Source organism: the organism of the source record quoted next, unplaced genomic scaffold, assembly GCF_019419815.1.
Source record: "Pyrus x bretschneideri cultivar Hongxiangsu unplaced genomic scaffold, Pyrus_bretschneideri_v1 Contig5, whole genome shotgun sequence".
Lineage (NCBI taxonomy): Eukaryota > Viridiplantae > Streptophyta > Magnoliopsida > Rosales > Rosaceae > Pyrus > Pyrus x bretschneideri.
Window position 1 is genome coordinate 3,877,303 of NW_025999787.1, and position 16,534 is coordinate 3,893,836.

The window sequence follows — 16,534 nt, forward strand, 5'->3', positions numbered from 1 at the left end:
GAAGGACTCTTCACTTGTTATTAAATTTGTAATTGTTAAGCATGCAACATTTGTCTAACTTAGTTTACCAGCCGTTGAGAAAGTGATGAAGACAGAAAGCATGCACGTCCAAGACTAAGAGTCGGTCAATGTAGATAATGACACTTGTCTCAATAATTTTTTAATGTTGGTGGGCGAATCGTTAAGAGTCTGTTTGATTTAGACTCAATCAACACTCAACACCCCACCACATATTTTGGAGAAAACATAAATTAAATGTTTTGGTAATGTCTACTGAATTTATTATGTTAGAGTTGAATGGTTTTTAAGTAACGAAATTGGCCATTAAATAAATAACGAAAACAATTTTAAAAATTTTGATTAAGTGCATTATTTGAATAAATTATACATTTTGAATTTGAAATATTCTTGCTCATTACCCTCAAGTGATGGTGATGTTCAATATCCTATTTATGATCTTTAAATGAGTTTAAATTTTGACATCCGTCTAGTTGATAGACACAAATCACAAAATTTAAATTTTTAAGTAACGAAATTGGCCATTAAATAAATAACGAAAACAATTTTAAAAATTTTGATTAAGTGCATTATTTGATTAAATTATACATTTTGAATTTGAAATATTCTTGCTCATTACCCTCAAGTGATGATGATGTTCAATATCCTATTTATGATCGTTAAATGAGTTTAAATTTTGACATCCGTCTAGTTGATAGACACAAATCACAAAATTTAAACTCATCTAATGATAATAAGTAGAGTAGTGAGTAAAAATAAAATTTTGAATTTTTAAAGCATGCAATTGCTACCATAAAAATTTGAATCCATAAGAAACAATGTGTCAGACATAAACCTTTTTTTTTTTTTTTTTTTTTTCAACAAACGATGTCATCACTAAGGGAGGAGGGTGGACTTAGCCTTACAATGAGCACTTAGACTATCTCCAACCTAAGGGTGAAAATTTCCAAAAATTTCGTCCCTTATTTTTAACTATTCATCTATATATATGAGGTTAGTGATAACTCTCAACGATATGTCGGTGACAAACAATGAAGAAGAAAGGAAGAGCAGGAAAAACTTAGAGAGAAAGAAATGTGAAAGTTTGTTATATTGCAAGATAAGATTCTTCTATGAGTTGTACAAGGGTTTATATAGGAACCATACAATGACTTATTACAAAACTACCCTTAACAACCTTTAACCAACTAGACGAATACAAACATGACAAGTGTATGTATATAGCTATTACTCCCCCCTCAAACGAAGTTGGGAATGTCATTGCTGAGTTTGCAGCCATGCAAAGAGAAACCATGGAAAAACGGCTCCTCAGAAACTTCATAAAGTTGAAGTAATAAGTGAAGAAGGAATGGCAATTGAGGGCGACGAAGACTGAGCAACAGACCCCAAACCAAGATAGTGCTTGACAAACACAGGACCATGCAATCCTTTAGTAAATATATCAGCAACTTGTTCAACGGTTAGGAATACTGAACTTTGATATCACCTTTTTGAACTTTCTCCCTAACAAATGGTAGTCAGTATCTAAATATTTAATCTTGGAATGAAACACCGGATTTGAACAGATTGCAAGAGCAAAAATATTGTCACACTGTAAGCTAGGAGGAGAAGACAAAAATTGATGAATGTCTTTAAGGAATGATCTAATCCAGAACACATCAGTTGCACAATAAGCTAGGGCTTTATATTCTGCTTCAGTGGAGATTTTGGACACAGTAGATTGTTTCTTAGATTGCCACGATATTGGATTTGTCCTTAAGAACACCACATAGCCTATAATAGACTTCATTGTTTTAATATCAGCAGCCCAATCAGAATCTAAGAAACCATTAATAGAGATATCTTCACTCTTTGTGTACCTCAGACCACAATCCAAAGTCCTTTTCAAATATCTTAGTGTGCACTTTACCAAGTGAAAATGTAAATAAATGGGATTTGTCATAAATTGGCATACCATATTGACTGAATGAGCAATATCTAGGCGAGTAAATGTTAAATATTGCAGAGCAGCTACTTGACTTCTGTAATGACTTGGATCAGATAATGGTGTACCTTCTGCAACAAAAAGATGGGTGTGTGGTTTAGATGGTGTTGAAGTAAGCTTACAATGCTCCATTCCTGCTTTAAGCAACAACTCTTCAGCATATTTAGATTGACTAATGAACAGAGAACTAGATGTAGTGCCAAAAATCTTCATTGTTTTCAATTCTGGATATTTCTTATACAACACACTATACGGAGAGGACATCATCAAAGACTTACAGGGCATTCGATTAATGAGAAACATAGAATAAGCACATGAAAAGTACCAAAACTCCAAAGATAAACCAGCTTCAGTTAGCAAGGTGATAATAGTTTCAACAATATGTTTATGCTTCCTCTCAACAATTCTATTTTGCTGAGGAGTGTAAGGACATGACAACATTTGAACAATTCCTTTAGCAGCAAGAAATTCTTTAAACATTATACTGACATATTCTCCTCCACCTTCAACTTGTAAGCACTTTATGGATATCCCAAATTGAGTCAGCACATATTGATAAAATTTGACAAAAATTACAAACACATCAGATTTATTACACATTGAAAATACCCAAGTGTATCTTATATATTCATCCACAAAGAGTACATAATACCTAAATCCATCTAAAGACTTGACAGAAGAAGGTCCTTAAACATCTGAGTGAACCTTTTTAAATGCAAACAAACACTTCTCAGTCCTAGTTGGAAATGGTATTCTTGACATTTTTCCTTGAATACAAGAACTACACATGCTATGCAAATCATCTATACTACTGAAAATACTAGATTGGTGAAGCATTGAAAACAAAATTTTAGTGGAAGGGTGCCCCAACCTTTGATGCCACAGATTAGACTTCACCACTTTTCCCAGCAAAGCAACAGAACTGGATGTAGTTGACTGGATTCCTTTAACTTGGTGAAAGACAGGAATTTGAAATAACTTTCTTGGCCTACTCTTTCTTTGATACAGTATCTCATTTGTCTTCTTGTCCTGCACAAAGAAATTACATTCATCACATATGAACCAACTCTTGTTATCTATACAAAGCTGTTTAACAGACATTAAGCTTCTAGCAATATGAAGCACATGAAAAACATTATTAAGAATTAGAGAATGATCTTTTGTCTGAAGTGTAGTACACCCAACACTCTTGATTGGTAAATGTGTACCATTGCCAATAGTGATCTTGTCATCGCCTTCAAATGGTATTGCTTGTGTAAGCCCACTAACATCAACAATCATATGGTATGAAGCTCCAGAATCTACAATCCAAGCGTCATTTGGAAATAACTGAGAACTTTGTTGAATAGTCATGGCATTCATAGATGATGGTGGTGGTTGACCCTGATACACATAGTTCCCTCGATAATAGCAATCAAGAGTCGAGTGACCTCTCCATGGAAACAATTGGCAGTAGTATGTCCCATTATGTTACAGATATAACACTCAATGACAGTATTAACCCTTGTATCAGTGTTACCATATCAATTTTACTAAACTAGCCTGCATTATTTGAAGTTTGTCTAAATCCACCCTAATTGAAATTTCTCCCTTTGTAACCACTATTGTTTTTGGAACTATTTGAGCCTTTGAAAATGTTACCATTTGGAGGCCTAGAACCATTATTGAACCCAAAATTAGAAGACTGATTTCGAAGACCAAAGTTAGGACCAGCATTACCAACAAAACCATATCCATATGGAGGCAAAGGAAAATATGGAGATGGTGCAGAGGGCATGGGGAAAATGGTGGTGAAACAATAGGATAATCTGCCTAAAAAGTAGAGGCTCCAGGATTTTATGGTGTTAGTGGCAACTGTTGAGGTGTACCAAATGGATTTTGAGTTAAGACTCCCCTAATTGTTGCAAGAAGATGACTATGATACTGTGGATTTGAAGAGGAACTAGATACCATAGAAAAACCAGAGCTAGACCCCTGAACATACATTGTAGACATGTTGTGTAATCTCCCCTTCTATCTCCTTCTCAACTAGGGATGGGCAAATACCCATTGGTTATGGGTAACCGCGCTTACCCGCCCATTTAAATTAAACGGTTACGGTTATGGGTAACCGTTTAGATAAATAAACGGTTAGGCGGTTATGGGTATTAACCGCGGTTATAAACGGATCATTGTTTACCCATTTATTTTATATATGTAAAATTAACACAAACCATGTTCTCGATCCAATAATACTTAGCACCCAATAAATTAGCAAGGAATTCATCGGTCCTTCTCTCAATAACACTGCTACAGTAATGATGATTCTCATCATCAAGGAATTCGCCAAATTAATTTAATTCCTTGCGAGTAACTGTGAAATTGACAGAAATGCTTTGACAGAAATGTCTTCTAAACAATTTTTGTAACCCAATAATACTTAGCAAATATTATATTTACCTTCATTGGTAACAATTAAAAATATCGTCCGTAAACTATTATTTCAATTATTGGAATGGTATAAGGACTTAAAAAATTAAAATACGGAAATGTATGATGAATGTACCTATAACGGTGTTTAATTGTCAAAAAAAAAAAATTATGACAATATTTTTTTAATTTTCAAGTTGTTAAAAAAACATGTAGACGGGTGAAAATGGGGTAATGGTTAAAAAAAAAAAAAAAAAAAAGATAAACGGGTTAAAAAGGGTAAATGGGTAAACGGCTATTAAACGGTTACGGTTAAATCGGTATGCGGTTATGGGTATGGTTAACTGTTTATAAACGGTTATGGGTATGGGTATAACCGTTTAGGCAATTACCCAACGGGTAAACGGTTATGCGGGTATGAGCATAAACGGTTATGGGTAAATAACCGTAGTTACCCGCCTACCATAACTGTTGCCCATCCCTATTCTCAGCCCCAAGTAGCTATGCACGAAATTCTTTCAAAGTAAATGAAGATTCCCTAGCTAGAATCACAGTTCTTATAATAGCATACTATTTTGGCAGACCAGCTAAACCAGCAATCATCACATCATTATTAGAAATCGTTTCCCCTGCAGCACTCAACCGATCCCTTATATTCTTTAGTCGAAGCAAATGCTTATCAATTGAATCAGCACCCTTTTGAATCGTATGTAACTCATTAACCCTGGATTTAGAAACATAAGCAAACCAAATTAGCCCATGCTTCACTAGCAGTTCTACAGCCAAGATCATATTCCATTGCTTCATCAAATAATGCAGCAAGTAACAAACTAAGCAAAGCCATATTTGTTTACTCCCACTCAATATAGGCAGTAGTTAATTCTTTGGTGATACCTAAATTTGTAGTGATGAAAAATTTAGGTGGATAGACAGTAGTCCCATCAAAATGGCCAAAAAGTTTGTAACCTTTCAACATAGATTGAAACTGAAAAGCCCATTTGGCAAAACTATCCTCATTCAACTTTATAGTAATCATCCCTAACAAACCATCCACTTTCACAGTTGAAGAATTCATGATGTATTTGACAAATCAACACTTCAATACAAGAAACAACAATTGATATGCTGAACAAACTGTGGCACAAAACCAAACAATTCACAAGTACAGAAAGATTGACACTTTCATACCCTAGAAGAGAGAATGACACTTTCGTATCTGGCAAGAAAGAATGACACTTTCTTGAATATGATTTCACTTATCTGTGAGAAGGACACTCACAACAACATAATTCGCATTCAGAAATTAGAAAACCCCCAAATCATATACTGAAAAACCTATCACCGCCATACAAAACTTCTAATTAAGTGTGAAAATAACTCCCAGCAAAGTAATAAAAGACTAAACAGAAACAAAGAAACGATAGCACATGCACCGATTCCACGATTGAAGACTGGAAATCCAAGAAATCAAGATGATTAAGAAACCGTAGGAAGAACCATTTTCTCCAACAACCCCAATCGGACTTGTAACGAAAAAGTTACGCTTAGTTTAAGTGAGTTAACAATAGGTAGATTTTGTATACATGCGTGTTAATTATTCAGCGTTTGAAAACGATTATTTTTTATAAGGCACGTTAGATTTCGCGTGATTTCCGCTGTACAAAACCCTATCATTTTTCTCTTTAAAAATCTGACTCGTGCCTTGCTTTTTCTCACCAACCAATTAGCTTTTCTCCTCCAATTAGACTCACTCTCTCTCTCTTATTTTTTCACCAAGCAGAAAACCTCATATCTTTTTCATCTTCTCATTCTCTCTCCTTCACCATGACTCTCTCTTCTCTACAACAACAAAGAGCAAACATCAAACATCAAACCTCACAAATCGAGCTTAAAATTACCACCATCGTATTCCTTTCATCCTCATGAACCCATCTGTACCAACCAATCACGAAATGGACGAGTTTTGAGTGTCCAACTCGAAACTCTGACTTGAGTGGAATTTTTCCAATGTGTTTCCATGTGGGTTACAAAGTTTTGGAAGTATCTAGGCAACTCCCTGTGGCCACTAATCTAAGTTGGGAAATGAGCCAACGTCAAAACACACAGTTTCAAGGAGTTGGAATTTGACTCGAGAGCTTCAAGCAATTTTCAGATAATTTCCGTCCACTTTTTGGACTTTTGAAAGGTATAGATTTGTTTTACTTCTCATGGGCTTCAATTCCATATAAATTTTGTTGAAAATGGTTAAGAATTGACAAAGTTTTGAATTTTTTTTTCCAGAAATCGGCAAACCAGACGGCACCGCCGGCACCGGCGCACGGCGAAGGACTACCGAAGAAGAAGACCGAATATTCCATCAAAGTTGAAGGAACATTCTGACCCTGTTAGGTAGCGCTGTTAACTAACGTCGTTACTGTTCAGCGAAATATTCCGTCAAGTGAGACGGAATATTCCCTAAGTCTGTCAGCTTTTGACTTGCACGTGTGGTCGTGGGCTAGGCAGTGCGTGAAGGCGCGTCCGGCATCTGGTCACTGTGTGGTCAACGTGTACGGGTCTATGACTTCGTGTAGAACGTTTTCGTATATTTAAACCCTCCGTTTAAGCAAATTATAGGGGTTTTTCCTAGCCTTTTTGTTTATGTCCTTATTAATTAATTAGTTTAGTTACTTCCCACATAGGTGAGATTATCCCAAGGACGTATGAGGTCAAGCAAGGCTAGAAGGCTACAATCCGATCAGTGAGTGGGCATGTATGTGTGTATATATATATATTTAAACTTGATAGTTTCCACAAATGCTTTTGGATTGATTTATGCCTATCATGCCATGCTTTATTTAATTTTAGAAATGTTATTACGTGGTTGAGATTTATATATTGTCATGGCATGTTCATATGCATTTTACCTGCTCATCATACATTTCTGCACCCGGTGTTAGTGCTTGCCTAAGGCCAGTCTTTCACGTGTATGTTTAGATCCACACCGCATGCCCGCCTTGGATCCAAGTAGGTGCCATTCTTGTCGTACAAGTTGCAATCGACAATTCTGACTTGTACGTGACCTTGAATAGCTCCAGTCTTCAAGTGATTGTAGCACTAGAGCGTATATTATGATTACACCCAGTCCTGTTCATGTCAGAAGTCCTCTACATGAACTCGTGTGTTAGCATAGATTGATGAGCACCTGATTTTATTATGTTACTATTGAGATATTGTGATTTGGCGTATTTCTGGATTTATTGTTGATTTACAGTTGTTTTTATACTTATACGTAATATGATTTTCTGGAAACTACACATGTTTTACGGTGAGGGGTTAGTATGTTCAGAAAATAAATGTGTTTTATAAACCATTGTTTTTGCCCACTCACCCTTTTGTTTTTCACCCCTCCAGGTCCTAGTTAGCTAATTTATTATGTAGCGTATGAGGAATATCCGGCGGTTCTAACATATCCATAAATAATGTAGGGACTTTTCCCGATTGTGTAGTAAGCACTTAAACTAGTTTCAACTGCACACTTTTATGTCATCTATACTCTGAACACTTGTGTTTATGGGTTCTGCCCACTACTGCGCACTCACTCCTTTAGAATAATTAATTGTTAGTTTTGGTTTAAATTTACTCTTATTTTCATGCTTCACATTCCTATTTGGTTACGTCACCTTCGGGTGATGGCCAACATGTCTCAATTCTGGTCAGGATGTGTCAGTTAAAAGTGCCACTGTTCTCATTTTCCACTTCATGATTTCTCTCTGATATAAGCGACAGTAATGCTTTGTCATCCGACATCATTTAAAAAGGTTGTCGAAAATTTCTTATTAGACAATATATTGTATAAAAGCGCCACCAGTCTCCAGCACATTAAGCCAATTTTGTAGTAGTGTGGAGGAGTGAGTTAAGTCTCACAATGGGCTAGCAATAATGTGGTTCAAATTCGTCTTTGGCGAGAATCAAACCTAAAGTCTCTCACTTACAAATGAAGAAAAATATCTCTAGACCGTAGTACTAAGTGACTATAGCATGCTTCTTTATTATATGTAAGTATGAGCACTATTGATATAATTGTTGGCCCTCTAATCTCTGTTTTGCCTTTTTGTTTTATTTTTTATTTTTTATTTTTAATTTTGAGTGCATGTGAAGACTTGAAAACTATGCCCTAAATTTAAAAAAAAAAAAAAAATTATGAGCTTGTATCATGCCCATATAAACCCATTCAGAAGGTTATTAGGAAACAAAGATATATGCTACACAAGACTGCATTTAATTAATTACAGGGCATTTTGAGCCAAGCCCAAAAAATATCATCTAATTTCAGATGAAGTTCAATTTCATTTGATTTTTTAGAATGCCCCTTTTGTCCCTTAAAGTAAAAATAAAAATATATTTAATTTCTTAAATTTGAATTTTAAAATGCCTTATTCTACTTTCTAATTAAAAAAAAAAAATTAAAAGCCCCATAGAACAAATAGGATCAGTTAATTAAAAAAAAAAAAAAATACAATGTGAAGATAAAAAGTTAAAAACCTGTGATCTATAATATTTAATTAATATGTAATAGATATATAAAATACAAAAACATGTGATGTATACGGAGAACAAAAATCTATGTTATAAGTAGACAAACAAAAGTATTGCCAAAAACCTCCAGATATACCTACTATATATACAGGAAGACAAATACTTTATACGTATGAAGCATATATACTCTACTTACTATATAAACAAACAAAATAAACGTAATATGATGAATACACCTAGCAACAAGTTTCCTAAAAAACGTCATGAATACACGAGAATCATGGGAGTCTGCAATTCGTGGAAGAAAGAAGAAAATTTTGTGGAGGAGGAGGAGGAGAACAAAAAAGATGGAACGAAAAGAAGAAGAAGAAGACATAAGAAAAAAGAATGGAAGAAAAGAGGAAGAGAAATGCTAAGGCGGTCTTTTAAAAATGAAATTTTTTATAGACTATCTGTCATTTCATATTTTTACTACGATATTTAATAATATTGTGAGGTTGCATAAAATCCATAGAAAGTCTCAATCTCCTTAGCCTTTCTCTAATAGGAAATGAATCTGTACAAGATTCAATAACGAAGAAGTAGCCCTTTCTCTCCCTGACTACACAAAGGGTGAAATTCTCTCTTGTTTAGTTCACAAACCCGAGAGAAGTACATCAATGAATTTTTATGATTGTTATTTTGATTATCATCTGGTCATGCAGATCACCGGTATTAATTTCGAACAAACAAAGTTAATTAATTATTACACCCAAAATGACCCTAATGTACACAACCAAAAAAAAAAAAGAAAAAGCCTATTCTATGGGATTTTTTAATTAGGGGATCAAAATTAATTCACATATAATTCATATTTATCTTAATTAACACAGGAGGTCAATGAAATTTATAACACTAGTGCCCCGAACCAAACAAAATTATAAACTAACGGGTGGATATAATATTGAGTTTCTACCCATGCGTCCTGGGTTCGAAACTCCCAATTCTCCTAAATTATTGTAATAGTTTTGAACTCTCCCCTTCCCCGTAATAATAGTGAAGCTATATATAAAATAATAAAAAATATTTTAAAAAAAAAGCAGCTAGTGCCCTTACTGTAACCTTCTTTAAACTTTCTTAAACTTTCTACCATCAAGTAGAATTACAACTCTTTATATTGATGTATGAAAAAAATTGCAATATAATAGGGTTACATTAATCTCTATTTGGAGTTGGAATCCGACGTTCATTACAATTCGAAATTACATTCCAATAATACATACTACAATTACGAAGTGGATTATGAATTAATTAAGTATAGTTTGTGGAGCTAAAAATAATCTTAAAAATCATGGAGGTGACACGTGAAATTTATCCTGAAGAAGACAAGATTGCCCTCATTAAATGGTCAGGCTCACAAATATTCACATGTGCAACTTAGCATCCCTGAAAGTTCAAGTATCGAACTACGGCTGCTCAAAGCTCATCTCATGGAAAAGTCAAAGACAATAAAGATATGATAATTACTAAATCCTATCTTTAATACATTCCAATCAACTCAATCAAGTAATGAAGCGTTATCATAACCAATCAAGGATACTTCCACCATCATCCTAATATAGTATCTCCTAATTATGATCTTGAGAATATTACTTCCTCATTCATCCTATATATGGATGACATGACCTTGGCCAATGGGAAGTCGCCACGTGTAGGGAAGGACCTTACACTTAGGCCGGCCACCTCCCTATAAATAGCTTATCTCCACCATACTTTGGTAAGCTTTTGCTACGCATAAACACTCACTTTTTTCAGAGACATTGACTTAGGAATCAAAGATCCATTGACCAACCCCCTACCTTGTGGGCACGTGTGTTTTGGTTCTTGATCAAATATGTTATTTGTTTTGTACATACAAATTCGTCGAGATTGAAGACGGCAAATTTTTACAACCACAAAGTCTAACACTTACATTTATAGTTGGCAGCACATCTTTCAAATTTTAAATATTTTTTCAATAGGTTATAGTTTCAGACTCTGCATTGCAGTTTTCGTTATACAGTTGTGGAGATTCAGACTTTACATTGCAGTTTATGTTTATCGTAGCCAAGTTATTCACATCTTAGTTATAATGGGCAAAACAAAATGTGAGTCCGCGTGTGTGTAATGTATATGTGCTCAAACGTCAGACCCACACATTTATCAATCTAATGAGTGCTCAACGTCAATCATTAGTAACTTAATGTACACGTCACATTTATACAAAAACTAGTCCCATAGCATTTTTAATGGGCTCCTTAAATGAACTCCTAACTAAATTTAGCGAGAATATGGAAAAATTCATCTTCAATCCCACATTCATCTTATAAGATAGGGATTCTCCTAAAAGCTCCTAACATTAATTACTGATATTCTAATAATACTTTAAATAAAAACTCTATTCCTACTAGTTATAACTACCTAAACTAGAGTGTATGATTGGAGTATATTTTTTAAGGGAGCTCCTAAACTAACTTTATGGTATTTTTAGCTAAAATTTAATTAAAAAATAGAGAGCATGATTGAAGATGCTCTCATGTATGAACCGTTCATTTTTTAGGTCCTCATTCATAGATCAACTAGTAAAAATTCGCTCAGATCGAAAATTCAGTTAGCCCTTTAATTATTATTATGATTGTTTCATTATTTATTGTCAACATTGTGTTTGTATGTATATTACGTCATAATTAGATGAATGAATGATTTCTGATTTCAATAAATATTTATAGGAATAATCTTTCAACAGTAATCTAAAAAATGATATCGATTTAGATTATGAGAAATTTCAGAGAGTGGGCCCATTTTAGTGGTTAGTGTCGTATTAAATTATTAATTGATTAGTGCTTGAGCGTTATTACTAATCAACTATAAACTATTGATAATGATATTTATTTGAAGTATTTGCATTAAAACAATGCAATTTTTTCGTCAATGGTCCGAAAAATTGTCAATAATTAAAATTGAACATAAAAGATCTAACAGTTGTAAAAATTAAATCTAAATTATAAACAAGCCGTAGCACTAAGTGCTACCTAGAAATGAAGATGTTATACATATAAAATCACAATTTTTTCTTCTTTTTATAACCATGTAGAGTGGTCATAATTCCTGTGCCAAACAATTTTATTTTTTTGGCTTGCAAAATCATGCATCTGGCTGGCTAGGTAGGGTCCCTCGTCCAAGTGATCCATTATTAGGCCTCTATTCCTATGGGTCACTCAGAAACCCAAATAGTGAGCCTACGTACACCCCAACAAAACTATGGTCGATGCATCCCATTGAGGAAATGCTACAATGTACGAGAACTATCTCTGAAGATTGTTTGCCTTTTTAAAACTAGTTGTGTCAATAGCTATGATGCATCGTCAATCCAAGGAGGTGGCATTGATTAGTGTCTACGGTCCGGGCACCTGATCAGATGAATTTAAGGGTAAAGAATCTGATTGATGGGTCCAAACTATATCATCACTCTCATTAGTTACTATGTGCATCTCAGGCACTGTACTCTAGCTACTAGATAACAATGATCATGAATATTGTGTAATGATTCTTTGATATGGATACATTTAATAAGAATTGCCAAAAAAGCGTAAAAAGGCATAATCTCATCGTTTCGTTACTTAGACCATCTCCAACCGAAAGCTCCTTCTAAGAAATTAATATTTTAATAAACAGTGCAAGATCATATTTCTTACCATCTTCAACCAAGGGCCAAACATATTATTTAAATTTAAAAACTACAACAACTTAAATTAAATGCACATTTACCATCTCTAATAGAAAACTTATATTTGGGGCACCCATTATATTTGTCCCACATTGGCTGTGGGAGAGGTTTGAGCAATCAAACATGCTTATAAAAGTAACATCCTCGTATAGAACCAATCACCTTTTTGGGCCTTAATTAAATATTTTTTTTAAATTTGTGGCCCAAAAAAAAAATTGTAAAAAAAAATATATATAACGGCTAGCTGACGTTAACTAGCTATTGAGATTTAAATTTTTTAGCCCGATCGGGGCTGGCTGGTTGGCTCATTTGAGTTTGCCGGTTGGCCCTTTGGCCATTTTTTATCCAGTGGGGCCCACGAGCCTTTGGCTTGGCCTTCATTTGGAGACGGTTTTAGGCTATTTTCGGCCCTATGGACCCTTCGGTTGGAGATGGCCTTAAACTTCCTAAGATTTTCTAATTATTTACCCTTTTTAGAGCAAGTCCACCTATCCCAATTGCTAGGGGGATTGGGTGATTCAATCCACTAAAATCAACAAAATGAGCTCCAGCCTAAGCCCCAACTGATCAGGCTAATCAGGCCTATCGCCTAACCCATCGCCTAAGGCCGTATGGGTAGGGGCGGTGTCAATTGTGTTCTCTCTCCCTCAGTCCCCCAAAAATGGAATTGGAGGCGATGAGCATGCTCTAGAATCTACAGTGCGATGTGTGTTTCTAATGGCATGGCAATGTCAAATATGTATTGACACCCACCTTTTAATTATCGACCATTGAATCAAATGAATTATAGAAGATGAAAGGACAAAAATTAAAAGGGTGTGTGTGAAAAGTAAAAAGAGATATGGATGGCATCACCCTATTGTATAAGGATAAACGCATCATGACCTATGGGACAAAACAATATCTTGATATGAAAATTGTGATATTGTGATGTGTGAAGATAATATGTACTGCTCTTAACATAATTGTATATGGATCTTGCATTATTGATGAAATATGAAGGAATTAAAAAAAAAAAAACGCAATGAAGGAAGACTACATTTAGTCAGCGACTGACGAACAAGGCGGCACATAGGTTGGCAAGGTTGGGTTTAATCTTAGATACTCATGTAATTTGTTCGAGGAACCCCCAATGTAATCTCTGATCTTCTTGTTGAGGATAGTACTTCTTTATAATCTTTAATGGTATGGGATGCTCTTTTTCTCTTCGTCCGAGTTGAAATTCTGACAATATTTTTATCGAGGTCCATTATATACACCCTATCCTCAATGTTGTACGTATTCAACTTATTCATCAATGAATATCGTACTTTCATTAAAAAAAAATGCAATGAAGGATTAGGAAGAACATCTTTCATTATTTTGAATGGGAATTGTTATTTGCACTCCAAAAATCTCATTTTGCACTCCAAATTTTCTATAATTAGAAAGAAAAATACACTTGTAAGGAGTGTAGAATGAGATTTTTAGAGTGCTAATAACAGTTCCCTTTTGAATAAGAAAATCAAACCTATATGTGTATCATAAACTGTGTTAAATTTAACTGCACTTTTCTAGTTTAGTTTATATATATATATATAAGCCAGAGCCACATATCGTCAACCATACAAATCAATGACGGATTTAGGATTCTAATATTGAGTGGTCCTAGTATAAAAGTTAAAAAATAATGAAAGAAAGTAACATTGGAAAATTAAATGATAAACTACAAACTTTTCATTCATAATATTTGTACAAACTACAAAAACTTAAATTTGTCCACGACAAGGTTTCATACTCTGAAAATGTGTCATAATACTTTCATTGTCAATACAAGAAAAAACAGATCGATGATGATTTTGAACTAGCTAAAATTGGAGTTGAGCTATCCGGAATAGGATTGGAACTATCCAAAATTAGAGTTGAACTAATTGAAATAGGATTGTCTAAGCTAATTGTTGATGATTTTTTCTTATAATCTCATTCCATACTTCTAATTTCTACACATATCAATTAACCAAAACAAAAAAACTATATCAATTGATGAATCCATCCAATACACATCAATTTTAACATCTTATATGATTAATTTAGACTAAAATAGAAAACTTACTTAAATTCATAAATTAGGTGATTAAGTGGTGGTGGAGACTAGAGGGAAGTGAACCATATGGTAGTCATGGAGAGGAAACAGAGGGAGGCGTAAAGCAGCCGATGGCTTGGGGATCCGTTAGGTGGGGTTAGAGGAAAAAGGAAATTGGAAATGAGAATTACCCAATTAGAGAAAATGAATGCAAAATGGGATTGGGTGGAGATCTCTGGCAGGAGGAAAGAGAAAAGACTCTCTTCATTTATTTATAATTAAAAAGGGTCTCATTCACATGGCTTAATATGAATACTTGCTTTTAATTATTTGTTTTAAATAGCTTGGCTTAAAAAGACGTTATTTTAGCCAAGTCTTTTAAAAAACAGAATAGTCTTCTTCTCCTTCATTAGTCATTTGCTAAACCTGCAGCAACCGGTCCGTTGGTACACTCTTCTCCCCTACATGCCCAACTTGGGTGATTCCCGGAGGTCCTCACAGCCACATTCCAGCTTTCGAGTGGTCTGGGATCACCTGGGTTACTTAATTCATCCGCCATTGATTCCAACAACTTAAGTCGAGTTATTGACAATATCAATATATCAATCACATGTTCGCATATTTAAAATACAATTAAGCAGAGAAATATTAGAGCTAAACATATTTTACATCATCCACTCGCCTTAAGTAATTTTCAAAATAGGCCAAATTAAAGGTTCCGATTTTATCATCTTACCAATATATGTTTCTTGTTTATTCCACCATACGATCCTCTTTTTAGTGGATGAACTAGAAGATGTGGGATCCTTTTCTACGCATGGAAGTCACACTTACACAAATATAAGGAGAAAACTGTGTAATTAGTTATGTAATGAATGAAGCATTGACTTTAAGAGAAGCCGAAGCTCCACGATGCTAGTTTTGGCCCATACGCTGCAAGTATATGGTTTTCACACCTACTCAGATATGAGTCATATTTCATAGAGTGATGTGCGGAAATTAAAACTTGATTTGTCTCTTAAATTATTCCAAACTTGAATTAGGTGTTAAATGTTAGACAATCTCCAAATGAAATGTTAAATTATAAGAATCAAAACACAATTGATGACTAATGTAGTAATCTGAAGCCTTATGTTAAATTTTATCCTTCTCCAACCAAATTATTAAATGTTATTTTATTATTTAAATAGAGTTTTAAATACTTGTAGTAATTAAAAAAATGTTAATATTTTTTTATTTTTTGGGTTGAAATGTTAGTAGAATAAGAGATCACCATTAAAATGAATTAAAAATAAATTTGACAATGATGTCAAATTTGACATTAAATTACAAAACCTTCAAATTCAATCAACAAAAAACATTTCGCTTAGAGACTTTTAATGTCAAATATACACAGTAGCATTTCACTTATGATTTTGACATCTCTTTTGGAGATGATCTTATTAAGTTGAAAAATTATATCATGTTGATTTTCTTTACAAAAGGCTATTAATTTCAAAGTTCCATACAAAGTTAATGTATATCTAGGTAGTAGCTATTACTTTGGGATTATGATTTGGGAAAATGTCAAAATGTCGGAGGCCTCTAGCTATCACTTCAATTGCCTATATATTTTGTTTCTACTTAGTAGAAAACTTTGGATACTTTCTTTGGGAAAAGACGTATGAGAGTGAGGTTGATGATGATAAATGATGATTTGTGGGGTGCCAACATATATGAGATGGAAAGTTAGACAGTTCGATTAGCTAAGCTAATTGGCATAGGGAGTTAGAAATCTGATGATTGAACATTGTCTCTCGTT